This window comes from Schistocerca americana, chromosome X (assembly GCF_021461395.2).
Source record: "Schistocerca americana isolate TAMUIC-IGC-003095 chromosome X, iqSchAmer2.1, whole genome shotgun sequence".
In the NCBI taxonomy this organism is placed as follows: Eukaryota; Metazoa; Arthropoda; class Insecta; order Orthoptera; family Acrididae; genus Schistocerca; species Schistocerca americana.
In genome coordinates this window covers 949,759,860-949,780,514 of record NC_060130.1, presented here as the reverse complement: position 1 = coordinate 949,780,514, position 20,655 = coordinate 949,759,860, and the positions used below count along the sequence as shown (strand labels likewise).

Genomic DNA, 20,655 nt, shown 5'->3' with positions numbered 1-20,655 from the left:
ATTTTATCCCTGTTATCTTCAATATTTCAAAGAGAATCCTCCAGACAACATTGTCAAAAGCTTTCTCTATGTCTACAAATGCCATAAACTAAGTCTCTCTTTCCTTAACCTATCTGCTAAGATAAGCTGTGTTCCTAAGTTTCTCCGGAATCCAAATTGATCTTCTGCGAGGTTGGCTTCAACAAGTTTTTCCATTCTTCTGTAAACAATTCGTGTCAGTATTTTGCAGCTATGACTTATTGAACTACCAGTTCGGTAATATTCACACCTGTCAACAACTGATTTCTTTGTAATTGGAATTATTACATTCTTCTTGAAGCCTAAGGGTATTTCGTTTGATTCTTGCATCTTGCACACCGTATGGAAGAAGTTTTGTTATGGCTAGCTCTCCAAAGGCAGTCAGTAGTTCTGACGGAATATTGTCAACTCCCGGGGCCTTGTTTCGACTAAGGTCGTTCACTGTTCTTTCAAATTCTTCTCTCAGTATCATATCTCCCATCTCATCTTCATTTATGTCCTCTTCCATCTCTCTTGTATGGATGGACCCTCTATACACTTCTTCCAGCTTTCAGCTTTACCTTCTTTCCTTATAACTGGTTTTCCATCCGAGCTCTTGATATTTATACAGCTGCGTCTCTTTTCTGCAAACACCTCTTTTTAATTTTCCTGTAGACGGTATATACCTATACCCTAGTGACATATGCTTCTGAATTTGTCCTCTAGCCATTCCTGATTAACCATTTTGTACTTTCTGTCAATCTAATACTTTAGGCGTTTATATCCCCTTTCCCTTTCTTCATTTGCTGCATTTTTATTTTCTCCTTTCAACAGTTAAATTCAATATCTCTTGGGTTATCCGAGGATTTCTGTTAGGCCTTGTCCCTTTAACCTATTTGACCCTCTGCTACCTGCAATATGTTATGTCTCGAAGCTAGCTATTCGTCTTCTACTGCATTCCTTTCTGCTGTTTCAGTCAATCATCCCAATGCTCCCTTGTAATCTCTCAAGAACCGCAGGTTTTGTCACTTTATCGAGATTCCAATTTCTTAATTTCCTACATTTTTGCATTTTCTTCAGTTTTAATCTACAGTTCATAACTAATAAATAATAGTGAGTGTCCATATCTGCTCCTGTAATCCAAAATCTTGTCCCGAAATCTCTGTCTCACCATTATATAATAAATCTGAAACCTTCCGGTGTCTCTACGTCCCTTCCACGCACGCAGCCTTTTGTCACGATTCTTAAACCAAATGTCAGCGATGATTAAATTATGCTCTGTGCAAAATTCTACCAGACGGCTTCCTCTTTCATTTCTTTTCCCCATTCCATATTCACTTGCTATTTTTCCTTCTCTTCATTTTTCTACTATCGAATTGCTGTCCCTCAACGCAATTATATTTTCGTCTCCTTTCGTTTACCTCATCATACATTTTTTCAATATCTTCATCATCTGCGGAGCTAGGTGAAATATAAACTTGTACTACTGTGGTGGGCGTGGACTTCGTGTCTGTCTTGGCTACATTAATGCGTTCACGCTGCTGTCAATAGTAGCTTACCCGTAGTCCTGTTTTCTTATTCATTATTAAACCTACTCCTGCATTACCCCTATTTGATTTTGTATTTATAACCCTGTATCCACCCGACCAGGAGTCCTGTTCCTCCTGCCATCGGACTTCACTTATTCCCACTATATCTGACTTTAACCTATCCATCCCCCTTCTTAAATTTTCTAACATACCTCTCCGATTCATGGATCTCACATTCCACGTTTCTATCCGTAGAACGTCAGTTTTGTTTCTCCTGATAACGACGTCCTCCTGAGTAGTTCCCGCCCGGAGATCCAAATGGGGGACTATTTTACCTCCGGAATATTTTACCCAAGGGGACGTCATCATCATTATGTAACCTTATAGTAGGGCTGCATGCCCTTGGGAAAAATTACGGCTGTAGTTTCCCCTTGCTCTCAGCCGTTCGCAGTACCAGCACAGCAAGGCCACTTTTGTTGGTGTTACAGTATCAGATAAGTCAATCATCCAGACTGTTGCCCCTGCAACTACTGAAAATACTGCTGCCCCTCTTGAGGAACCACACGTTTGTCTGGACTCTCAACAGATACTCCTCCACTGTGGTTGCACGTACGGTACGGCTATCTGTAACGCTGAGGCATGCAAGCCACCCCACCAATTGCAAGGTCCATGGTTAATGTTATAGTACCACACCATACTGAGTTCCCATCTTCCTCATACTTCGCTGCCGTTATAGAGCCCATCTACTATACTGTTAGTCATTTCAACATACTTTTGACACTAAAGAGACGTCTGCGTTGACATTTCCCGAAGAGAAAGCTCCTTGTGTCTTTCGTTCTTTTTTGTTCCGCCTTCATTCCAAAAGAACGTGGAGTTTGCAACTTCTGAAGTTAACGTTTTGTTACTTAACAATCGATCCTTAGCAGCAGACACAGTACTAGTGCCAGGCATTCTGCTATCAAATCCGAGACAACAGTCACAAAATGCTGGAGGGAAAGTTACTTTAGTTTTAGAATGTCACGTGATTACTAAAAGAACGGTGGCGTGAAGAATGCTCCGGAAAATGTGGGAGATATCTTTGGATCCAGGAAGTTTTAAACTATGTGATGGAACTTATACGTTTATCGTTATGGTTCACTTTACGTAAAACTTACGTTTATTTAGAGCAATCAGAAATGTTGCATTCCTGCTGTTTCACAATCAGTAACATTTATTGTCCTCTTTTGTTTTGTAAAGATTAAGAAGCCTTGAAAAATACTACATCTTTGCATCTTTGGCAAAGACAAATTACCTAGATTGTTATTTAGAATATCTCATTATTTTTCATTGCAAGTTTTATAGTTTCCTACAACTATAGCTACAACATACCATTAGCACTCACGACTGTGTTAGGATGACGTGAGTTAGAAGTATTGGACGACGGATTCCTACCTTATTCAAAATGCAATTCTTTTCTTCTATATATTTTGTTGTCAAATGATATTTCAGCGCCATCCTGGCGTCTTCAGTCTATCGTTGCCTTTAAATTGTTCCCCCAACAATGGAACGACAGCCTTTAAAAACAATTGAATTATGAAATGAGACAGTTGTTTATAACCACACGACGTTCACACTACAATCACCGAGTTCAACAGCATCCACTATGGATACAATCAACACCCGTTCCAGAGACCCAATGATGTGGCGCAGTGGTATGACATGTGACTCGCGTTCTGGAGGAAGTGGACTCAAACCCGTACTCGAACTTCCAGATTTAGGTTTTCCGTTGTTTCCCTGATCACTTCAAGAAAATGCAGGCACGGTTACTTCATAAAAATACGGGTCATTATCTTCCCCATTTTTGTCGTATCTCAATTTGTGTCTCATCTGCTACTGTTCGAATATGGTATTCGGCAAACACTGCTGGAAACAGTAACTGTTTTAAAATACCTAGGCGTAACCGACAGGAGCAACCTAATGTAGAATTCAAATGCCAAACTGAGATTCATTGGCCGGCTCTTAAGAAAAAATAATTCATCTATAAAAGAGGTAGTTTACCAAACAACCCTAAAACCGATTCTTGAGTGTTCATCAGTCTGGGACCCTTGGATTACTAGGATAGATAGATAAGGTTGAACGAAGAGCGACATGTTTTATTATGGGGTGGTTTTGTAAACGCAGAAGCGTTACCGAGATGCTCAACAAATTCCAGTGACAGATACTACATCAAGGCATTGTGTATCATGCAAAGGCTTAATGCTGAAATTCCGAAAGCGGGCGTCCTAAGAAGAGTAGGGCAACCCGAGACAGAAGCCAATAGGCAGTTTGTCACTATATTACTGCCTCCCACTCACGTCTCGCGAAATGTCCGTGACGAGTAAATCAGACAAAGTAGAATTCATATGGAGGTTTCTCGACAGTTGTTACCACACACCTTAGTCGAGTATTATGTTCGAGTATAATGACTTTTCTGGAGACTAGAAATCTACTCTGTAGGAATCAGCATGGGTTTCGAAAAAGACGGTCGTGTGAAACCCAGCTCGCGCTATTCGTCCACGAGACTCAGAGGGCCATAGACAAGGGTTCACAGGTAGATGCCGTGTTTCTTGACTTCCGCAAGGCGTTCGATACAGTTCCCCACAGTCGTTTAATGAACAAAGTAAGAGCATGTGGACTATCAGACCAATTGTGTGATTGGATTGAAGAGTTCCTAGATAACAGTACGCAGCATGTCATTCTCAATGGAGAGAAGTCTTCCGAAGTAAGAGTGATTTCAGGTGTGCCGCAGGGGAGTGTCATAGGACCGTTGCTATTCACAATATACATAAATGACCTTGTGGATGACATCGGAAGTTCACTGACGCTTTTTGCAGATGATGCTGTGGTGTATCAAGAGGTTGTAACAATGGAAAATTGTACTGAATTGCAGGAGGATCTGCAGCGAATTGACGCATGGTGCAGGGAATGGCAATTCAATCTCAATGTAGACAAGTGTAATGTGCTGCAAATACATAGAAAGATAGATCCCTTATCATTTAGCTACAAAATAGCAGGTCAGCAACTGGAAGCAGTTAATTCCATAAATTATCTGGGAGTACGCATTAGGAGTGATTTAAAATGGAATGATCATATAAAGTTGATCGTCGGTAAAGCAGATGCCAGACTGAAATTCATTGGAAGAATCCTAAGGAAATGCAATCCGAAAACAAAGGAAGTAGGTTACAGTACGCTGGTTCGCCCACCAGATAGGGTAGATAGAAGAGATAGAGAAGATCCAACGGAGAGCAGCGCGCTTCGTTACAGGATCATTTAGTAATCGCGAAAGCGTTACGGAGATGATAGATAAACTCCAGTGGAAGACTCTGCAGGAGAGACGCTCAGTAGCTCGGTACGGGCTTTTGTTAAAGTTTCGAGAACATACCTTCACCGAAGAGTCAAGCAGTATATTGCTCCCTCCTACACATATCTCGCGAAGAGACCATGAGGATAAAATCAGAGAGATTAGAGCCCTCACAGAAGCATACCGACAATCCTTCTTTCCACGAACAATACGAGACTGGAATAGAAGGGAGAACCGATAGAGGTACTCAGGGTATCCTCCGCCACACACCGTCAGGTGGCTTGCGAAGTATGGATGTAGATGTAGATAGATGTAGAACAGGGACGGGGAGAAAAGATGGTGGTATCAGTAAGTATCCTCCACCACAAGACGTGAGGTGGCTTGCGGAGTGCGGATGCAAATGCAATAAACGTCTTTCTCATCTGACTTTAAACACTAATCAACATTTTCAGCCTTCCCTTGCAGTTTCCAAACTGCAATTCAAACGAACAGATCCACTGGTAAAGTGTGTGAAAACATGTTGGAGTAACGCGATAAGGCTTGTGTGTTATAGAAGGCTGGAACCTTTGCACGGACGCGAAAACTAGAGTGCTTTGCCATTCTCAGGTTGATAACGTGTTACAAGTTGCTGACACAGATATTTCTGCTGTTCAATAAGAGCATTACACGGTTTCATTGCTTCAACTTAAGCTGTTTACGGTAGCCAATTTCTTGTCTTATGTGAATGAATAATGACACATTTTGTCAAAAACTTGCTTCTCTGACTGCAGCATGACGTCATCAAAACTGTAGAAACCTCTAACACTAACAGCACCAAACGCTGAACTAAGCGATAAGCAAATTAAAGTTATTGCTATTTTGTCGAAAAGTGATATTCTGAGCCCGTGGCTGTGTACAAGAGACAAATTGACTCTTACAGAGAGGATAACAGCAGCCAGGCACTTTTTACAATGATATTTATTTATTTCAATAGTGCCGTTACCGGTTTCCAGCCGACAGGTTCATCTTCAGACAGCTCCTTCATGTTAAGATACACTTCAAATCCGCGCCATTTACATTCCAGTGCTGACTGCTTGTAATCATGCAGCACTGGAAAGTAACAGCACAGGTTTTTCAATGTAAATACCCAAAACACCTTCACTTAAATAATTTGTTTACATCGTCAAAATTGTTGTGAGACACTATTACAGTTAAAAAGATATTATCCCACATCTTGTTTTGGTTGTAGGGCACCACATCCCAGGGAAATTTCATCATTTGGGAAAACAAAAAGTGAAAGCTAATCTAAAATGTATCTTAACGTGAACAAACAGTCTGAAGATGAACCTGTCTGCGCGAAACCGGTAACGACGCTATTTTAAATAAATAAATACCTTTGTAAAATTTGGCTACTTGTTATCTCCTCTGTAAGAGTCAACCTATATTTAACTAAAGTTAATGCTACAGTAATATAATAGAATACCTTACGGCGTTTCTATATATTTTCAGACCAAATAACTTTAGACTATTACTAAAACTGCAACAGAAATTGGGTAGCATCTAAGGGTAACTGGAAAAAATAAATTTTTCAGATGATGCGAAACACAGCAGTCATCATATTATTAGTCACAAATTCGGCAGTACGTGCATTAACAGTGTTTCAGAAGATCATGCTTAAAACTTCATTATGCTGGTTCTCTATTTTATGCAAATGCACCTGAACTGTGGCAGAAGCCCCAACAACAGGGGACTGACGTACCGGGATATGTATTGTTACTATGAAATAGTGCATTGACAATGGCTGGGCACTAGCCGAAACCTATATTTGCCTAATAAAACCTGAAAGAAAAGGACGAATGATTGCTGTGCTCCATCATTTGAAAAACTTACATTTCACTTATATTTCGAACGATTTCAATGTAGCGTTGGAAGTTTTTATTTATATTGAAAGTAAAGAAGCCACGACAGCCTAGTACGTGTAAGAGTGAAGAGTCTACATTCTTTGAACGCAGGGTGAGCAAACTTCGAGGGGTTGTAGAGAGGTCTTGAGGAACGCATCGAGAGGATAGGAACCTGTGTTTGGCCGGCCGGAGTGGCCGAGCGGTTCTAGGCGCTACAGTCTGGAACCGCGTGACCGCTACGGTGGCGTGTTCGAATCCTGCCTCGGGCATGGATGTGTGTGATGTCCTTAGGTTAGTTAGGTATAAGTAGTTCTAAGTTCTAGGGGACTGATCACCTCAGAAGTTAAGTCCCATAGTGCTCAGAGCCATTTGAACCTCTTCGAAGTTTAGGCGCCAGCGTTTGCCAGCAGGCCACCTCTTCGGTAGTAACCGTGACTTTTTATGCTGACGGACCGTAGGCGGAATGCCTCGCAATGTTTGTTGTTATTCAATGATCGCGATCGATTGCCACGATCGCCAGTGGAGAAGATCGAGCTAGCTGCTGCGAAGACAGGCCTTGTCTCCTATGAATGTGATGCTCTGTTGCTTCGGTGGATGACGGTTTCGGACATAGGTTTCCGTATGCAGTTTATTTTTCTCCTGTATACCGAAAAACACTGGATATTTTAGAACGTGTCAGGAGAAAAATAAGCTGCGGCTGGAAACCCATGCACGAAACCGTCATCCAACGAGGCAACAGAGCATCGCATTCCTAGGAGACAGGGCCGTTCTGCACGGCAACTAGCGCCATCTCCTGCACTGGCGATCATCGAAATCAATCGCGATCACTGAATAACAAACATTTCGAGACGTTCAGCGCACAAAGTCACCTTCTCTGCCTAATCGGTGCCTAGTGGCAGGCGGTGGCACCTGTAACTTCGACATTTTGTAGCTTCGTTGGATGACGTTTCCGTACACGGTTTCCTATCCTCGATTTGTTCCTCAGAACACCCTCTACAACTCCTCGAAGTTCGTCACAACATTTCTGGAACACCCTGTATAGTATGGACTAATCTTTTCTCACCAAAGCTTTGTAAGCCCCACACGTCGTTGCGAATACTGAATATTCATTATTATACCTAATCACACACGTTAAAAATGATGGTGAAAGTATAGGATTGGGTCTAGCGTGTTGGTAGAAATCATAAGTATTTTCAATGTACTTATATAATAATGGCTACCTCTATACTGCTTCGGCAATATTTATGTATAAAGAAGCCGTTGAAGAGATTTCAGCTCTTAGAAAATTTTCAAGAAGACTAATTGATCAATTTTACATGCGTTCGGAGTTTCGAGTTCACAATTGAGTAGAAAATTGACTCAAAACTCATATCCCCACCATCATTTGCGTAAGATAAATAAATGGTATTTAACTGCTTGTTTGTCTTAGACGCTTTTGTGACATGTACGTTATTGTTTTTGCAGGACATCAACCCTGAAGACATCCAACAAAGAAGGCCAAATCTGTCCAGCAACGGTGCGGCTGCAGCAGTTGAGGACTGAACAGAAGACGTAAGCAGACTTCTGGTGCTAGCTACAATGCACCATCTCATTCCCTTCAACATCTCTTTAAGTTCTTCGCAAATTACTTCACCAGAAATATTTAGCTACTTAGTCAGATGCCTAGGCACCCACATATCATTTCCCAGCAGTAGTAGACATGTCAGCGTCATACAAAACACTACATAAGTATAAAAGATAACAAACATGCAGGTCTAGTTAATTCCAGAGTTAGCATTATACAATATATTCACATCTCACACAACTCACCGCACTCACCGTACACACCAAACACACATCATTCCGTCTGACGTAAGGACCACAGAATTGTCCCCGTCTTTTCATTATATTCTGTGTCCATCGCTTGGTCTGCCTGAAAAACTGAGTCATCCTTCCAAAATACAGCAGCTCAGAAAGATGAAAGTGTGTTAGAATTTCTCATCACTGATCCTGATCATACTGTTGATCCAGTAATACACAATATACACTGAGAGCATATTGTGGAATGAGAGCGATGTTTAGTTTTTTAAATTTTTGACAAAGCAACATTTTTTTCTATCATACACGACTTTGTGTTGTGTAATTAGTTCCTTAACGTACAGTAAGTTTTGTGCATAAGACAGATGCTTTAACTGAGTTCCTAAACATGTTGCTTTTAGTTATATATTTCATTTTATTGGACAATTTATGCAACATTTTGATTCCCTAGTAGAAATTACGGTTCTTTTGCTTAATTTTCCCGATAAGAGTAAGTTAAGTTTGGCTCTTTTTCTCATGCTCATTGAATGGAGCTTTTAGTGAGACAATTAATAATGTTTTTTTCTGAATAAGCATTATAGGTTTGTAGGCGTATTAATACAGTTTGTATCCAGCACTCTTTAAACAGAGTTTATGGTGACCCCAATATGGTGACCCAGATATGATAGCAGTGTCCTTTTTATGGATGTCGTTTCAGCAACAGTTTATCTAAATATACATTTCACAGCATAAAACTATTTTTTTAGTTGCAAGTAGGCCACAGCCGAAATAAATATTTCAGTGACAATAATGTGTCACACTGACTGTCATAATGACCAACGTAAGTTTTGACTGTAGCCAATATGTATTCGATTTACTGGTTGTATCATACACTTGAAAATGCCTACACAGCCGAAATTATGCATTTGCCAAGAATACAAAACGAAGGGATATTCTAATCTAAGCTGCGATTACCATTGCGACTGATTATTGTCATTCATAAAAGCAATAGCACGAATTGCAAGTACTTCGGAAAAAAGAGCACCATGTGATGTGTCACAGCGACAAGGCCTGCAGGGTATGTAAGCACCTTATTTCTTATTTCCTTACATTCTCGTGCTCCGACACACAGTGAGGCAAGCACAATCACCCATTAGCGTGCAGCATCTTCTGGCGCAACGCGTTGTCAGCCCACGCTATATTTTTCATATAAGTGTACAACATTGAAGATAGTTACTAATTATTATTACAAAGTGTATGGCAAAACTACAGTAAAATATGACGTATATGAAAAATAACACACTAACCAGACATACGAAAATATAAACAATCAGAGTAAAATTATAGCAAGGGATCATTAAGAAATTTTATCAGTATCATACTTTATGACCAGGCGACGTAATCATATAACTGCCTCTGGAGAGACCTTTAGGAAGTCGTTCCAGTGGGCTTGAAATCTTCATATTCGGTATTCCATAATAATGTGACGTAATTTATAATTTATAATCACAGTCCGGACTGTATGGAATTCTCATTTATAAAATGTTCCTTTGCATCTGGTTCTGATGTGGTCGAGGCGGCTCCATTTCTCTTGACTGGTACACGCCTATACGCGGTATGGTTGGAGCAGTCTGATTCTGCAGCCCTTGTCCCACGCAATGACCATTTAGCTCTCCAGTGCTCTTCTAAATCGCAAGGAGCAGGTGAATGGAGACTCTTGAGAGATCCTGTTGTCGTTCTACATTTAAGCCCAGTATGTGGAATGTGAGAAAGAAATTTGTTGATTGTGGGGATTCTAGGTATTGATCTGTTGCATACCTTCGTCAATTCTGGGTCCACTGCCTGTGATGGTCTGAGATCATAAGCTGTTATACCAGGTAGGATACGATTCCAGGGAACTCGTATTAATTCAGTGCGCCAGTGTCAATTCTCATTGTTTCGTTTAGTTGGATATCAATCTTGTTGACATAATTGCTTGTAGTCCACACCTAGCATAGTATTCGGCAACTGAACACTCAATCGTTTATGCTCTTGCACGTAAGATTTCTCCTTATGCTGCCCAGTTTATTTCACTCAGCCTTATGTAATGTTGTTCCTAACACGAATTTTTTGTGCGATAACTTCAAGATGTTTCATAAACATTGGCAAATGATCGAGTCTTACTTGCTACTTTCCACCACGAACTAGTGGCAACCCCAGTTCGAATCTTTTTAGCAATTATAAATAAACTGTCGAGTTGAAATTCTATGTGACTGAGTATGAACTAAAAGAAATAGACATGCTGTCGGCTTTGTAGGACTGTAACTGTTTATTACCTTCTTGGATGAGACACGTTCCACGGTATTGAGCACATGGACTCCTCCAACGATTAACAGTAATGCTGTCATCAGCCCGAATGCTGGTTTTAACACCCTTGCTCCTTACTAGGTTCTAGGCGCTACGGTCTAGAACCGCGCGGTCGCTACGGTCGCAGGTTCGAATCCTGCCTCGAGCATGGATGTGTGTGATGTCCTTAGGTTAGTTAGGTTTAAGTAGTTCTAAGTTCTATGGGACTGATGATCTCAGAAGTTAAGTCCCATAGTGCTCAGAGCCATTTGAACCATTCCTACTAGGTATGGTCTTATTTGAGGAGGTTGTATAGCCTTGGCTTTCTCCACTGTTAGAAGTGACTTACCCACCCAGGCGAAAGTGAATGATGAAACTAGGGTGCAATATGACATTTTTCTCACTAATTGATTATTGCCAGAGGTAAAACAAGCGATAATTGAGAAAAAAGTACTCTTCCACCGATCGACGAATGATACCTAGGTCTTTGGTTTCCTAGCCCGTCACATGCCCACTTTGCCAGCTAGAAAAACAACGTTAAAATCTGACGCAAAATGAAGTTCCTGTACCTAGAAGTATCCCACCTCATATGGCAAACCGTTTAATAAATAAACGGTTTAAGGTCAAGGCTTCACATATGCCTCTACCTCTATACTATATAAACCACCGAGAAGTTAATGGCAGAGGGTACTTGACATTGTACCATATCATACGATTTCTTTCCGTTTCAGTCGCGTATGACTGACGGGAAAAATGAGTGCTTAAATATCTCTATGCTCGTTTGGTCTACTCAATCTGTGCGGGAATGATACACAATGCGCGGAAGCATATCTCTAGTTTGTTGACTTAATATTAGTTTTTGATACTTTGCAACTAGCCTTCGTGGGTTAATTAGCGTCTGTCTTCTAGCGATCAGCAATTCGGATTTTTCAGCAATTCCATCAAGCTCTCTCACGAGTTTTTTGGGTTAAGTATGCACCCTTTAAGTTACGTCTTATCCGATACCTCTTTTCGATATTTTAGAGCATGCTAGTTCTGTTAAGCGTCATTCCCAGTAGTTTGCTTACACACAACAGCAAATTCCGTCATACAACCTAACTATATGCCGCGTTCATCCGTTGATACTGGAAGAAAGTACTAGAAAAATTGCTCTGCACAGTGATGTATCTATCGGTTTGTTATATATGTGTTGTGCCCTGGTTTCTGAGTTGTTAGTCCGAACTACTACTCTCTCTGCCTTAGAGTCAATGTTTATTAGGTGAGCGGCTAGGCTTCACATATGCCTCTACCTCTATACTATATAAACCACTGAGAAGTTCATGGCAGAGGGTACTTGACACTGTACCATATCATAAGATTTCTTTCCGTTTCAGTCGCGTATGACTGACGGGAAAAATTAGTGCTTAAATATCTCTATGCTCGCTTGGTCTACTCAATCTCTGCGGGAATGATACACAATGCGCGGAAGCATATCTCTAGTTTGTTGACTTAATATTAGTTTTTGATACTTTGCAACTAGCCTTCTGGGGTTAATTAACGTCTGTCTTCTAGCGATCAGCAATTCGGATTTTTGAGCAATTCCGTCAAGTTCTCCCACGAGTCAATCGAACCTGTGACCATTCGTACTGCCCTCCTTGAATACGTTCAGTATACCCTGTCGGTCCTATTTGATATGGATTTCTCACACTTGAGCAATATTCTTTAAAGATAACTGCTTCATCTGCAAAAAGTCCGGGGTTAATATTGTCTGACAGATTTGACAGGTGTAAGATGTATGCTTCGCCGGCGATGGGCGAAGCATACATCCTACACAGGTCAGCAGTATACAAAATGAACAGCAAGTGGCACAATACACTTCACTCGGGCACACCTCAAATTACTTTTGCTTCTGTCGTCGACTCTCCATCCAAGGTAACATGCTGCGTCCCCACTGCCAGAAAATCCTCGGTTTAGTCATAAATTCTGTTGGATACACCATACGTCCTTACCTTTGTAAAAAAAAATAAATAAATAAAAAAGTCAGCAAGTGTTAGTAATTAGGAGTATGTACGACGGAGTGCTGAAAAGTAATGCCACCGGATTTTAATATGAAAACTCTTAGAGATTTTTAATGGTTCAAATGGCTCTGAGCACTATGCGACTTAACTTCTGAAGTCATCAGTCGCCTAGAACTTAGAACTAATTAAACCTAACTAATCTAAGGACGTCACACACATCCATGCCCGAGGCAGGATTCGAACCTGCGACCGTAGCCGTCACGCGGTTCCAGACTGAAGCGCCTTTAACCGCACGGCCACACCGGCCGGCAGAGATTTTTAAATAAAAAACTTAATTAACGTTATGCTTCTACAATTGCGATTCCTGAAAGGAAGACGACGCTCTTTTCTATTGCGGGAATTTAACGAACCGGCTCTTGAGGCCGACTGCAGATCGCTTCTACAGCCGCCAACGTACATTTCTCGTAGGGACCACGAAGATAGGACGAGCGGAATCGTACGGAGGCTTATAGACAGTCGTTTTTCCCTCACTAACTGCGATTGAAACAGGAAAGGAAATGACTAAAAGTGGTATGTGGTACCCTCCCCATGCGCTCTACGATAACTTGCGGAGTATGTACGTAGATGTAGATTATTCTTCTTGCCTACATATTTATTTCTCAACATAGACACCCAAGTGACGAACACGTTTCCTTCAGAGCGAGACCAGTTTGGGGAGACTGAGCGATGTGGGGCAGTGGTTAGCACACACTACTCGCATTCGGGAGGACGACGGTCCAAATCCGCGTCCGGCCATCCTTGTTTAGGTTTTCCGTGATTTCCCTAAATCGCTTCAGGAAAATGTCGGGATGGTTCCCTTGAAAGGGCACGCCCGACTTCCTGCCCCATCCTTCCCTAATCCGATGGCACTGACGCCCTCGCTGTTTGGTCCCCTCCCTTAGAGCAATCAACCAACCAATTTGAAGGTACTGTCAATGTAGAATGTTTCACTTTGTTAACAGAGCCATAACCTCAGCCCTGCTTGCAACGGTTCATCACTATCAAAGGAGAAGTCCTCGAAAACTTTCTTTAAATTTTGGAAACAGGTGAAAACTGGATGGGCCAAGTCGGGATGGTATGGAGGATCGATGAGATTGAACTCAAGGCGTCGGATTGTTGCAGATGCCGCAGCGCTTTGGAGGAAGGAGTCCTCCATGTGTGGACGAATTCTTCGTGTTCGTGGTTTCAGTTTTCTGATGGATTACAGCGCGCTGTTCCGCATGCACCGACGTAGTTACCTTACACACCTCCTTGTTACACGCTACAATTCGGAGTCCTCTAGCGGCAGAGGACTGCAACTTGCGTCGCCGCAGTAGGAAGGTTGACTGAGTAGTGTGCATGGGATGTTGTATTTTAGTCGATATTGAGAGCAGATTGAAAAATTCGGAGGCATTACTTTTCAACACGCCTTTCTATTCTCTACGCGTAACTTTTGTATCTCCCAATACATCGAAGCAAGTAAGTTTCTATGTTTTTCTTGCAAGTGGAGAGATGAGATTGCACACGCGTTGACGTTCACTGTCAGACTTTTTGTAGCAGTAACTGGCGAATGGAAAAATTGTTGATTTCTAAGACTACTGAAACTGCACTGTGTCGTCAACGATCGCTTTCATATTTTGCTCTTGTAGGCCTAATACTGCTCTGCTGAATACAACTATATTATAACCCATTGCGACTTAAAAAGGCATAAATTCAAATGGCTCTAGGCACTATGGGACTTAATATCTGAGGTCATCAGTCTCCTAGAACTTAGAACTATTTAAACCTATCTAACCTAAGGACATAACACACAGCCATGCCCGAGGCAGGACTCGAACCTGCGACCGTAGCGGTCGTGCGGTTCCAGACTGAAGCGCCAAGAACCGCTCGGCCACACCGGCCGGCTCAAAAAGCATAGTTACATCACTATAACTCTAGATGAACACATTATAATTGCAAACATTCACCCATTCGAGTACCATATCACTCACCGATCCGTTATTTGGATGTGTTGATTTTCTCGGTTAAGTATGCACCCTATAAGTTACGTCTTATTCAATATCTCTTTTCGATACTTTAGAGCATGCTAGTTCTGTTAGGACTCATTCCCATTAGTTTGCTTACGCACAACAGCAAATTCCGTCATACAGCCGAACTATATGCCGCTTTCATCCGTTGATACTGGAAGAACTTACTACAAAAATTGCAAAGTGATGTGTCTATCGGTTTGTTATATATGTGTCGTGCCCTGTTTCCTGAGTTGTTAGTCCGAACTACTACTCTCTCTGCCTTAGAGTCAACGTTTTTTAGGTGAGGGGCTACTAGAACATTGTGACTTCGAGGAAGAGCTAGATATTCGCACTCACACTATCAAAACGACTACGAAAGTACGCTAAAACAAAATTTCAAAGTTCTCCCTCTTAATTCCGATGTTGGTTGCTGTGATGCATCTATTTAACTCATGATAATTAATAAAATTGAAAGAAAATAAGTTAAATTAAAATTGAACCGCAATATTTTCCGTTTCAAATGTTCACGTATGCGTGGTCATACATTGTTCACAGTTCCCCAGTGAGAAATAACGCCTGTCTCGACCTTTTGTCTAACTTCACATTATTATATGTGTACATTTGGGACAAAAGTATAAAATGCATTTAGGCGTAACTTCTTATCACTCATTTACAGTTGATTTTCAAAAGGTATCCATAAAGCTCCTCAGACAGCTTGGGTTCTCGTAAATGTTCCTATTCCCTTCGTATTAGATACTATGTTTTGTTTTGATCTCACGTTTACTGGCAAATAACAAATCTATATCTACTTTCACATTCATACAGCTGTTAGTGGCTGCGGGAGCGTACATATTTAAAATAAACGCCGGTGACAAACGAAATGTCCCTCTTCATAAAACCGAAAAACGCCAACAATAAGGTATAAAGAATTCTCTAAACATACCAGCCAACAGTTTCTTTATTGTCCTCCTATGAGTAAATTGCATTGCGAGTGAAATCATTGGGAACAGTTCATTCATTTGGCCAAAGATAACGAAAGAAGCCGACGATGTCCTTGTCCACGGAAATGCCGAGTCATTTTCAGTAACTACACGAAGCGTAAGCTAGAATGGTTGTATCGTGATTTCACTAAAGACTTGACACCATTTATTGGGTATGTTCTCATCTGAGAAAAAGCAGAGGTAACTAGTGTTTGTAGTCTGGGAAACTGAGGGAGCGAGGCATAAATCAGCGAACTGACAACCCTATTACTCGGCGCCGTGGGACGCCTGCCGCCGCTCCTAGCGAATCTGCCCGTCTCCACGTGCTATGTTTCTCAGCATCAGCTATAAGTAATACGTGAGAGTATACTGCTTCTAAAAGCAGTGAGTCACGGATGATACGTCGTAGCAATATTAGCCCTTTTCTGTCCTATCCCACAAAACCACTAAAAAAGTAAAATAAAAAATAAAAAAAATCAGCTACAAAAGCAATGTACTCTGTTCCTGCAACATAGCTTGCCTGTGAATACAGATCTAATTTCAAAATTTGTGCAGCTGCCTCCGTTTTGATGGAATAGAGGTTTTCGTATACGATTACGGTGGCCTATGTATTCAGAGTTCGGGAAAGATCTGTTTGAGGCCCAGTAAAATATAGGGACACGAGAGAAAGTACTGCCCTTCGACTTAGCTTACAAGAAAGACTGAATAAAAATAAACCTCCGTTTACAGGGCTTGTAGATTTGGATAAAACTTTTTACGGTGTTATCCGGAATACACTCCGTGAAATTCTAAAGGTATCAGGGATAAAGTACAGCAAATGAAAGGTTATTCGGAACCTGGACAGAAATCAAACTACAATTATAAGAGTCGAGGGACATAAAAGGGAAGCAACAGCTGAGAATGCAGTGAGACAGGGTTGTAAACACTCCCCAGTGTTAATTCGATCTGTACATTGAGCAAGCAGTGAAGCTGTGAATCACTAAATAAAGGGAAGGTCTCTAGACCAAATTGTATACTAGTCGGGTTCCTTTCAGAGTATGCTGATACAATAGCCCTATGCTTAGCAATCATATACAACTGCTCGCTCCTAGAAAGATCCGTACCTAACGACTGGAAAGTTGCACAAGTCACACCAGAACCGAAGAAAGGAAGTAGAAGTTATCCATTGAAGTACACACTCACATCGCTAACGTTGATTTGCAATAGGATTTTGGAACATATGCTGTGTTCGAACAGTATCGGATACCTCAAATGGAGCGATTAATTGACAGGCAGCCAACACGAATTCTTAAAATGTCGTTCTTGCGGAACTCAATTATATCTTTATTCTCACGAAGTAATGAATGCTATCGGCAGCGGATGTCAAATTCGTTCCATATTTTTAGATTTCCAGAAGGCGACTTCTAACCAAATTGCGTACCTGTGGAGTATCGTCTCAGTTGCTCGACTGGATTCGTGATTTCCTGTGACAAAGGTCACAGTTCGTAGTCACTGACAGAAACGCGCTGAGTATAACAGAATAATATCTGGCGTTCCCCAAGGAAGTGTTACAGCTCCTCTGCTGTTCTTGGTCTATAAAAATATTTCGGAGACATCTGAGCAGCCCTCTTAGATTGTTTGCAGAATGATGCTGTCAGTTATCGTCTTATGAAGTCATCAGATCATCAAAATGAATCGCAAAACGATTTCGAAAACATATCAGTATGGTATGAAAAGTTGCCATTGCCTCTAAACAATGAAAAGTGTGAAGTCGTCCACATGAGTATTAAAAGGAATTCGCAAAACTTTGGATACAGTACAAAACGTACAAAACTAAAGGCTATACATTTAACCAAAAACTTAGGGATTACAGTTACGAATAACAAATTGGAACGATCACATAGATAATATTCTGGGAAAGCACATCAAAGACCGTGATTTATTGGCAGAACACTTAGAATATGCAACAAGTCTACTAAAGAGACTGCTTACACTACACCTGTCCACCCTCTTCTACATTTACATCTACATCTACATGGATATCCTGCAAATCACATTTAAGTGCATGGCAGAGGGTTCATCGAACCACCTTCACAATTCTCTATTATTCTAATCTCGTATAGGGCGCGGAAAGAACGAACACCTATATCTTTCCTTACGAGCTCTGATTTCCTTTATTTTATCATGCTGATCATTTCTCCCTATGTAGGTCGGTATGAACAAAATATTTTCGCATTCACAGGAGAAAGTTGGTAATTGGAATTTCATGAGAAGATTCCGCCGTAACGAAAATCTCCTTTGTTTTAATGACGTCCACCCCAAATCCTGTGTCATTTCAGCGACACTCTCTCCCCTATTTCGCGATAAAACAAAGAGTACTGCCCTTCTTTGACATTTTTCGATGTACTCCGTCAATCCTATCTGGTAAGGATCCCACACCGTGCAGCAGTATTCTAAAAGAGGAGCGTAGTGTAGGCAGTCTCCTTAGTAGATCTGTTACATTTTCTAAGTGTCCTGCCAATAAAACGCAGTCTTTGGTTAGCCTTCCCCATAACATTTTCTATGTGTTCCTTCCAATTTAAGTTGTTCGTAATTGTAATTCCTAGGTATTTAGTTGAAATTACGGCATTTATATTTGACTGATTTATCGTGTAACCGAAGTTTAACGGATTTCTTTTAGCACTCATTTTGATGACATCACACTTGTCATTATTTAGGGTCAATTGCCAGTTTTCGGGTCATACAGATATCTTTTCTAAATAGTTTTGCAATTTTTTTGTCTTCTGGTGACTTTATTATTCGATAAATGACAGCGTCATATGCAAACAAACTAAGAGAGCTGCTCATATTGTCTCCCAAATAGTTTATATAGATAAGGAACAGCAAAGGGCCTGTAACACTACCTAGGGCAACGCCAGAAATCACTTCTGCTTTACTCGATGATTTTCCGTCAAGTACTATGAACTGCGACCTCTCTGACAGGAAATAACGAACCCAGACACACAGCTGTGACGATGTTTTATAAGCACGCAATTTCACTACAAGTCGCTTATGTGGTACAGTGTGAAAAGCCTTCCGGAAATTCAAAAATACGGAATAAAACTGAAATTCCATGTCAATAGCACTCATCACTTCATGCGAGTAAAGAGCTAGTTGTGTTTCACAAGAACGATGTTTTCTAAATACATGTTGACTGTGTGTCAGTAGACCGTTTTCTTCGAGGTAATTCATAATGTTCAAACAAAATATATGTTCCAAAATCCTGCTGCATATCGATTCTTGAGTAATGGTGTGACCTGTGCAATTTTCCAGTCTTTGGGTACGGATCATTCGTCGAGCGAACGGTTGTATATGATTGCTAAGTATGGAATTTTTGCGTCAGCATACTCTGAGTGGTATACAGTCTGAACCAGAAGACTTGGTTTTAATAAGTGACTTAAGTTGCTTCATACTCCGAGGATATTTACTTCCACGTTACTCATGATGAAAGACGTTCCTGATTCGGATTCTGGAATATTTACTTCGTCTTCTTTTGCGAAGGCATTTCGGAAGGCTGTGTTTAGTAACTCTGCTTTGGCAGCACTGTCTTCGATAGTGTCTCCATTGCTATCGCGCAGAGGAGGCATTGAGTGTGTCTTGCCGCTAGCATACTTTATGTACGACCAGAATCTCTTTGGATTTTTCTGCCAGATTTCGAGACAAAGTTTCGTTGTGGAGGCTATTATAAGCATCTCGCATTGAAATCCGCGCTAAATTTAAAAAATCGCCATTGTGGAGACTATTATAGGCATCTCGCATTGAAGTCCGGGCTAATTTTTGAGCTTCTGTAAAAAATCGCCAATCTTGGGGATTTTGCGTCTGTTTGAATTTGGCACGTTTGTTTCGTTGCTTCCGCAGCAGTGTTGTGACCCGTTTTGTGTACCAAAGAGGAACAACTCCGTTGTTTGGTAATTTATTTGGTATAAATCTCTCAATTGTTACCGATACTCTTTCTTTGAATTCAAGCCGTATCTGGTCTGCACTTACATTGTTAATTTGGAAGGAGCGGAGATTGTCTCTCAGGAAGTCAAGCGAATTTTTATCCGCTTTTTTGAACAGGTAAATATCTTGTTTACTTTTGGAAGATTAGGGGGTTACAATATTCAGTCTCTCTACAACTATACTTGAGTACTGTTGTGCGGTGTGGGACCCGTATCAGATGTGATAGACGGAGGATATCGAAAAAGTTCAGAGAAGGGCAGCTCGTTTTGTATTATCGCGAAATAGGCGAGACAGGGCTACGGATATGATACGAGAAATGGGGTGGCAGTCATTAAAGCTAAGACGATTTTCATTGCGGCAGGGCCTTCTCACGAAATATCAATCATTAACTTTGTTCTCAGAGTGTGAAAATATTTTTTGACACCCACCTACATGGAGAGGAATCAGAACTCGCACGGAAAGTTTTAAGTGTTCGTTTCTTCTGCGCGTTGTTCGAGAATGGAACCGTAGAGAAACAGCTTGAAGATGGTCCGATGAACCCTCTGCCGGGCACTTCATTGTGAATTGCGGAGTAACCATGCAGCTGTAGGTGCTGCAGAAGAATGCTGAAACTTAGATCGGTATATAGAATAACTAATGAATATACACCGAATGGAATTGAGGAAAAAAGAAATGTATGACAAACCTTGACTAAAAGACAGAATCGATTGCTATGACGTATTTTGAGGCATCAAGGAATAATAAGTTTGGTCATGGAAGTACCATAATTGTTGAGGGACAGGATAGACTAGCGTGGAGAGCTGCACCAAACTATTCTTCGGACTGCAGACGACAGCAGCAACATTATGCATTATACTGTATGTAC

At 41.0% G+C, this 20,655-nt stretch overlaps 1 protein-coding gene across 1 annotated transcript in view; it reads left to right on the top strand.

The window, feature by feature from the left end:
• Positions 1-20,655, top strand: part of LOC124556828 — a 554,569-nt gene that overhangs the window by 44,025 nt on the left and 489,889 nt on the right. Inside the window, exon 2 of the mRNA XM_047130843.1 lies at positions 8,190-8,276. The gene's annotated coding sequence lies outside the window, so the exon portion shown is untranslated. The remainder of the gene's footprint in view (positions 1-8,189; positions 8,277-20,655) is intronic.